Source organism: Fringilla coelebs, assembly GCF_963513975.1.
Source record: "Fringilla coelebs genome assembly, chromosome: 1".
NCBI classification, from domain to species: Eukaryota; Metazoa; Chordata; class Aves; order Passeriformes; family Fringillidae; genus Fringilla; species Fringilla coelebs.
This window is the reverse complement of record NC_140028.1, coordinates 117,785,964-117,792,803: the sequence shown is the minus strand read 5'-3', so window position 1 is coordinate 117,792,803 and position 6,840 is coordinate 117,785,964.

The window sequence follows — 6,840 nt, the reverse complement described above, 5'->3', positions numbered from 1 at the left end:
ACGGGTCCTGCCGGAGCCTACGCGCAGCGGGTACACCGCCACGGGCAGGCGGAGAGGCCCCCGCCCAGCCGTGCGACACGGCGCTATTTTAGCACCGTCACAAAATGGCCGCTCGAGGGTGTGAAGCGTGTTCCGACGCCAAGCCCCCCCCAAACCGTAACGCCGACAGCTACGAGCCAGAGGTTCCCCTGCACAAGCCCTGAGCCTTTTAATTGCGGTACTGCCTCCTTCACACCCTAATCCCTCACCTCGTAAGGTGTTAAAACCTTCAAGACAGTTAAAATGCTAGCAGCCCTCAGGGGTTCAGCCCCGTCGCCGCTTTATAAAGGGATAGTGCTGCAGCTGAGGGCACCCCCGTTTCTCACCCCAAGAACAACTCAAAGAAGTTACTACTCCACTCTCCGCTCCGCTGCCCGCTGGGGTCACCCCTCTCAAGGCAGCACAAGCCCGCCCGGCGGCTCGGCGTTCAATCGCCCCCTATCCCACTGCCCCAGCGTGCCTCCCCTTCGGCGTTCACTCACCATCACTCACTGGAGCCGAGGCTGCGCTCACACACTTAAAAAATTACAGATTTTCAAGCAAAACCTGTATGAACTTTTTTGAGAAAAACTAAGCGCAAGCGGTCGGTTTTCCTTGATCGCGAAGCCGAATTCCCGACGTCGATAAAAGCCGGTTGAAGGTAATCCCGTTCTCCTTAAATAGCCCCATTGGGGGATGGGACAGCAGAGGCCACACCCTCCCTCCTCTCTTCACACTCGTCGTGCCCCCCCACTCCCCTGCCACATGGGGCCTGTCCCTTGGTGCCTGAGTTTTAAAAGACAAAGGATCGAGAATGCCGTGGCTTTTCTGTTGCTTTTTTTTTTTGGGTGGGGAGCGAATTAGGTTGCAACTGTCATTTGTGGCATTTTTGCACAGGAAGTTGCTGTTGAGTGCACGTCACAGCAGCAGCAGCTCCTGCCGTTTTGACGAGGACTTGTACTACGCTTGTGGTGGTTTTGAGAATGGTGTGTTATTGGAGAGGCTTTCACACACCTTGAGGCGAAAGCAATTTTGGTCTCCATCCTGTGCTGAATTCCAGCTTTTTGTCTGATCACCAGTGCCCCAAGGCCTTTCTAGAGACTTCTCTGGAAGCCCTCCTGATTTTACAGGAATAAGATGGGATTTGGAAGTTAGTTTTAAATAGCTGTTTGCCACTGGTATCAAATGTTTAGAACAGATACTGATTTTAGAAAGTTCCAGGGAGAGTAGAATCTTATGGGCATCTCACCAAAATTAACTCAACCTCTGACTGGGCTAGATTAATAAGATATTTAATTTATAGTTTGGAGTCTTTGTTTGTTTGAGTTTTGGATGTTTGTTTATTTTTCATTTGTTTGTGTTTTGGTTTTTATTTGTTTTGGTTATTCTTATAGGAAAGACAAGTGATCCTTGTTAAGGATGAAAAATCTAAGTAGAAAGCAAAACTGATGGAGTGTATTTAATATGTAAGATGATTTTTCCAGTCAAATTTTATGTCTTCTAATGATTAGATTTTTTTAATCGGTTCACCAAGTGTTTACCTTTTCCAAATGTTATCTTAAAGACTGATGCACTGGGTTTACATGGGACCCAGAGCTGGTTTAGGTAATACCAATAACAAAGCCTTGATCACATAGATGTGTTTATGTTACCTATAGAAGAGATTTTGTTAAATCTGGTGGGGTTGCAATATTATCTAAAGGTAAGCATATGCCTGGGCTTTCATGCAGCTAATGCCCACTTACTTAAGTGAAAGGCATGCTGTACAATACTTTATCAGATCTTATTTGAAATGGCTGAGAGTTTGAAAATGGGCCCCAACAGTGAGGGGAAAATAATACATAGTATTTACTTTGGTATAAAGGATTCATATTTGATCTTAAGGGTGGCAACAAGTGAGGCTGTTCCAAGCTTTTTGTACTGGGTTTGGGTCAGGCTTGTGTCCTGTTTTCCTTATCTAGGTATTAGCTTCTAAAATTGGAGAAGATCTGTTGCTTAAAACAAAGGAGGGAGTAATTTATTTTCTGCTGCCAATACACAAACTTCAAAAGGAGTGGAGGAAGGGGAGTAGGAAATTATTGTCTTAGCTTGTTTTATCAATGCAGCTATTAGAATGGCTATTGCTCAATAGGTTTATTTGTTAAATGCACTAAGTAGCAGCAGAAGAAACAAATTTTATTTTCTGCTACACCATATACTTACCACTTTAATACACTGATTTTTTTTTTCATTTTTCCTCTTTAATTAGGACATTGGTAAATCAATTAATTTAGTAAATCAGAGTAATTCAGGGACAGCCTCTGGCTTGGGATCTGATAGGGTGCAGTGGGTTAGAATTCTACAAAAAATGTGATGAAAAATTACCAGTCTGATTACAGATAGTAGAGATTGCATCTTGAAATTTAATACTCATAAGTACAGGACTACATGCTTTAAAAGTCAGGTTAGATTTAGTCTTCCTAGAAGTAGACCTAAAAGTGAATAGCAAGAGTATCATATGGCATTTGAATTTTTGTAGCATTTCTCATACCTCTTCGGCAATTTTGAGATCTTTTCTTGTGAATAATTTTGACACTTTCTGTAGAGTTAAAGCAGCTAACTACTCTTAGGATATTCATAAATATGAAAAGGAGAATATGAAAGAGATATTCAAGCTATTAGATTAAGAACAAGAGAAGAATTGTTGTCTAAAAATTGTCTAAATTTTCTAAAAATTGTCCCAATTTTTAGACAGCAAGCTTGCCTAAGAAAAAGATGCTGGGTAACCAAAGAGGATTTGAATATCTGTTTTCTGAGTTTCCTACTTCATACTGAAGAGAGTGCCACATAGATTTCACAGCAGGCTTTAAAGCCCTGAAGGGGTCATTCTATATCTGGTTAAACTTTGGATGTTTCCTTTGCTGCTCTTTGCATCAGGGTAGCTATTTAAGAGGATGCATCATAATGTTCTGAGGAACATCGGCTTTTTTTTTTTTTTTTTTTTTTTTAATCTACACTGGTATAATTTGCACTGGAACCACTAGAGTATCCATAATCAAAACACAATCTATATTTTCACTAGTACGGTAAAATCCTTCAAAATGTCGTGAATCATTTGCTGAATGATTTTCCTTATATTTCCCCCGACTCTAAGAAGTAATGCAACACAAGTAACTTCTATTTAAAAAAACACAATTAATTTCTGCATGTATAATATGCCAATAAAATTACTTCCCCCCCCCCCCCTTGATTTGGATGAAAACTGGAATATTATTTTCAACATAAATTAATTTATTTAATTTTTACTAGTGGAATTTGGGAGCTTATTTTTTTCTAGAAAGTACATTATTTTAGAACACTTTAATTCACCTAATAATAAATTTGTAAACTATACTTAACTTGAGTTATCTGTAACCTAAGTCAGGACGTTGTTGAAATTATTGTATGAGGTTGTCAAGGCTATGTTTAGCACTATCAATAATTGTGATTAGCCTTTAGGCATTTAAATTCAGACAAGTTCTTTAAATTTAACCTGAATAACTTTAACCACTATAGCAAAGCTGGTCCACACTTCAGTTTGTACTATGGCATGACTGAAAAATTTCAGTGTATTGCACAGGTATGTAATAGTCTTCATCCAAACATTCTACAAGAATGACTCTTACAAGTACATAGGAATGTGTGAAGACAGCTGTGCATGATTCAGATCACAAGTACCTCCAGTTCCCTGTCTTTGTTCAGAGTAGCCAGGAGTGCCTAGAGAAAGGATGTGAAGACAGCGCAGGTGTAGAGTTATTTTTCTTACATTTAGCGTCTCCCTGTGCTTGCAGCCTCCAAAGCATGTTCTGAGCCCCTTTCTTTACTGTATTTGATGATAGTGTACTTGATGATACTCAGTGATTTTTCCTGTAAAGTTCTCTGGTCTGTTTTTGAACTTGGGGTTAACATATGCACAAGAGCATTTAACACTGAGGGCCACAGGGCAAAAAGGTATTGTATGCAAAAAGTACTTGGTTGCTTAAGCAACCTTTCTCATTATAATTAGAGCCATGTGATTCATTCAACACTAAGAATAAAAGTAAAATATGTTTATGAACAATTTCTCCTTGCTATCCTATGCTTACAGGACTGCTCTGAATTACAACAATTTGTACACATCTCTCTTTCGGTTTCTAGAAAGATTTTTCACTGCACTTGTTTGAATCTCTCTTTCGGTTTCTAGAAAGATTTTTTTTCACTGCACTTGTTTGAATGTCTGTCTGCTTTACAGTTAGTTTGTTAGCAGTTCTTCTGCCTTTTCTCTAAACTTACAGACCATGAAAACTTTTCTTCCCTCACCATGCAAGTTCAAATTACTTGCAATGACAGGAGCCACGTCCCTTCCTTCAGGGTGTTTCACCTTAGTTTCTTGTGTTGAAGGAATAGAATGTAGAAGCCAGAACAAATAAAACAAACACTGTCTGATATTGGTCACTTCCTTGCAGAGCATTACTGCTGAAAACGGGACCACACTCCCAGTACTAAAGTGATTTCAGCATTTCTTATTAAAAAAAGGCCTAAAGCATGGGGGCCCTCGGCCCGCAGTCCGTCGAGGACGCTGTCGTGCCGGCCCTGGGTTCTTTCTTGAGCAGCGATGTCCCCGATGTTCCAGGTGGAGCGGCATGTGTTCACTGGGTCAGATGCCCCTTTTTATCCTGTTTTTTGTCCGTTTGGATTGGTTTCTGTTTGGATCTTTCATTTGCCTTAAAGGTTTAAGGCGCTTGATTGGCCCATTACAGGCCTGTCCAGGCTGGCGCGTTGTAGTTGGGGTGGGTAGTGCGCTTTACTTCTGTGTGATACGGTACGTGGAGTACCGTATTTCTTAGAAATACCCTTTTAACCCCTTTTACCATAACCAAAGTAACAGTACATGCTTAACAATTATCAGCTATTTTACAACAGTTTTGTGAGATTTCTAACCTATTTTTGACAATTACCCTTCCATCTGCTGTAGAAAAAAAAAAGAAGAAAAGCAGGACCCTTTTTTGCTTTTCTGTATACTTTAGAGTGGGCTGCCAGCCTTTACAGAAACATGGCTTGGAGAAACCTCTCAGCTCTCTGCTTTGGCCCTGATTTAGCCCATCTTTCACTCAGTTGTTTCCTTCTGAAAAAGCAACAACTTTTCAGAGTCTCCATTTACTCCTAACACTACTGTATAAAATGGGGAAACCCTAAAAAGAAAACATATAGTCCGCAGATGTCTGCTTGTTTTCTGAACCTTGGACAAATCCTTGTAATTTTTGGACTGTTTTCATATATGGCTAAAAGTCACAGGCTTCTTCTCTATCTTGTTATTGCTTGATCCATACTATGTGCTGACGCCACAAAGAAAGAAAAGCAGCAGTGGATATTTGCCATCTTTGTTCCTCTGAGGAGAACTACTGCTCTGTACAACTCCCCAGCCATCAGTGACTCACATCGATGCTAATTGCCGCATTTGCATCTCACTGCAGCAAGTGTGCTCCAACGGTTCTGCAGGAGTTCTGAAGGACGTTTTGTCCGTTGCAGTGTTAGTACTCGCTAAGCTAGAAGTAACTGCCTGCATTCCAAAATGCACTTGATTTGAGAGTAATTTTCCAAATCCTTCTCAATCTTCCCTCTACCAGGTGAAAATAATATATTTAAATATTGTAAGAAATACACAGGGTATTGACTCCATAAAGATTATAATGGTGAGATATTTCTCACAAGACTAATGGGTAAGGGGTTATAAAAATAAAAGTTCAATTCCTTCCATTGCAGTATCATTTGGTGGTCCCTCATTTGAAAAGGCAGCCAAAAAAACTTCTCAAGCATTCAAAAGTGTTTGAATCAAAGGAAACAAAGAGGAGGGATAGTAAACATCTGTGTCTCCTTTTCTGATGGGTCTTTGCCATGAAACTGTCGACTGTGAAACAGTTCTGACCCTCATGGAGTATCAAATCGTTTAAGAAGTGAGAGGAGGGATACATTTACAAGGCCTGAAACCTAAAAGCCATTCTTCAGAAACTTAAGGCTTGTGTGTCTTTGCACAAGTGTGTATTTTTTTTCTGTATCTATTTTTAAAAGTACAAATATTAATATTTTTGATAAGATCATTAATTTAAGACGAGCTTAAAAGGAGATCCCTCCAGATAGAGCTCTAAATTTAGAAATTAAAGCCTACTGATTGGAGGTATTTTCATCCCATTTGGTCACAAATAATTAAAACAGTGTAGGAATGATTCTGATTTATGGCAATTAGGAGTGACTCATTCCCGAACAAACCAGTTTGTTTTAACCAAAATGGAACGAAGCATTTCTGTATTAAGAAGGGCCCATATGGAATTAATCAGGAACAGTTCTATGTGTATAGAAGCATTAATTAACTTTTGAGTGAGTTTTATTTGCAGTGTCTTTGCTGGAATGTATATTTGGATCTAGATGTATATATAGGATACTAAACTACTTGTAAATCAAGTCATGTTTCATTCAGAGTTTTTGCCAGAAGTCCTAATGATGATTTTTTTTTTTCTTTCAAAAATCTTATTATATATTGGTGGGAAAACAAAATTAGAACAAGATTAAAAAAAAAATTAGTTGGTATGTTGTGCTTTGATGTCATATCACGAGTAGCCCTTCCCTATTTCTAAGTTTACGTTCCAGATTTTATTTTAAAAATAAATAGCAGCTTAAACCTCTTACATGCTTTAATTAACAAAGTAGCTGTAGGTAATATTGAATGTTCTGAAGCAAATTTTCTCACTGTTAACTTTCATTGCTACAATGAAATTTCTTTAGTAAGGTAATTTTATAGATTAGTATGTTAATAGAATTTTATAGATA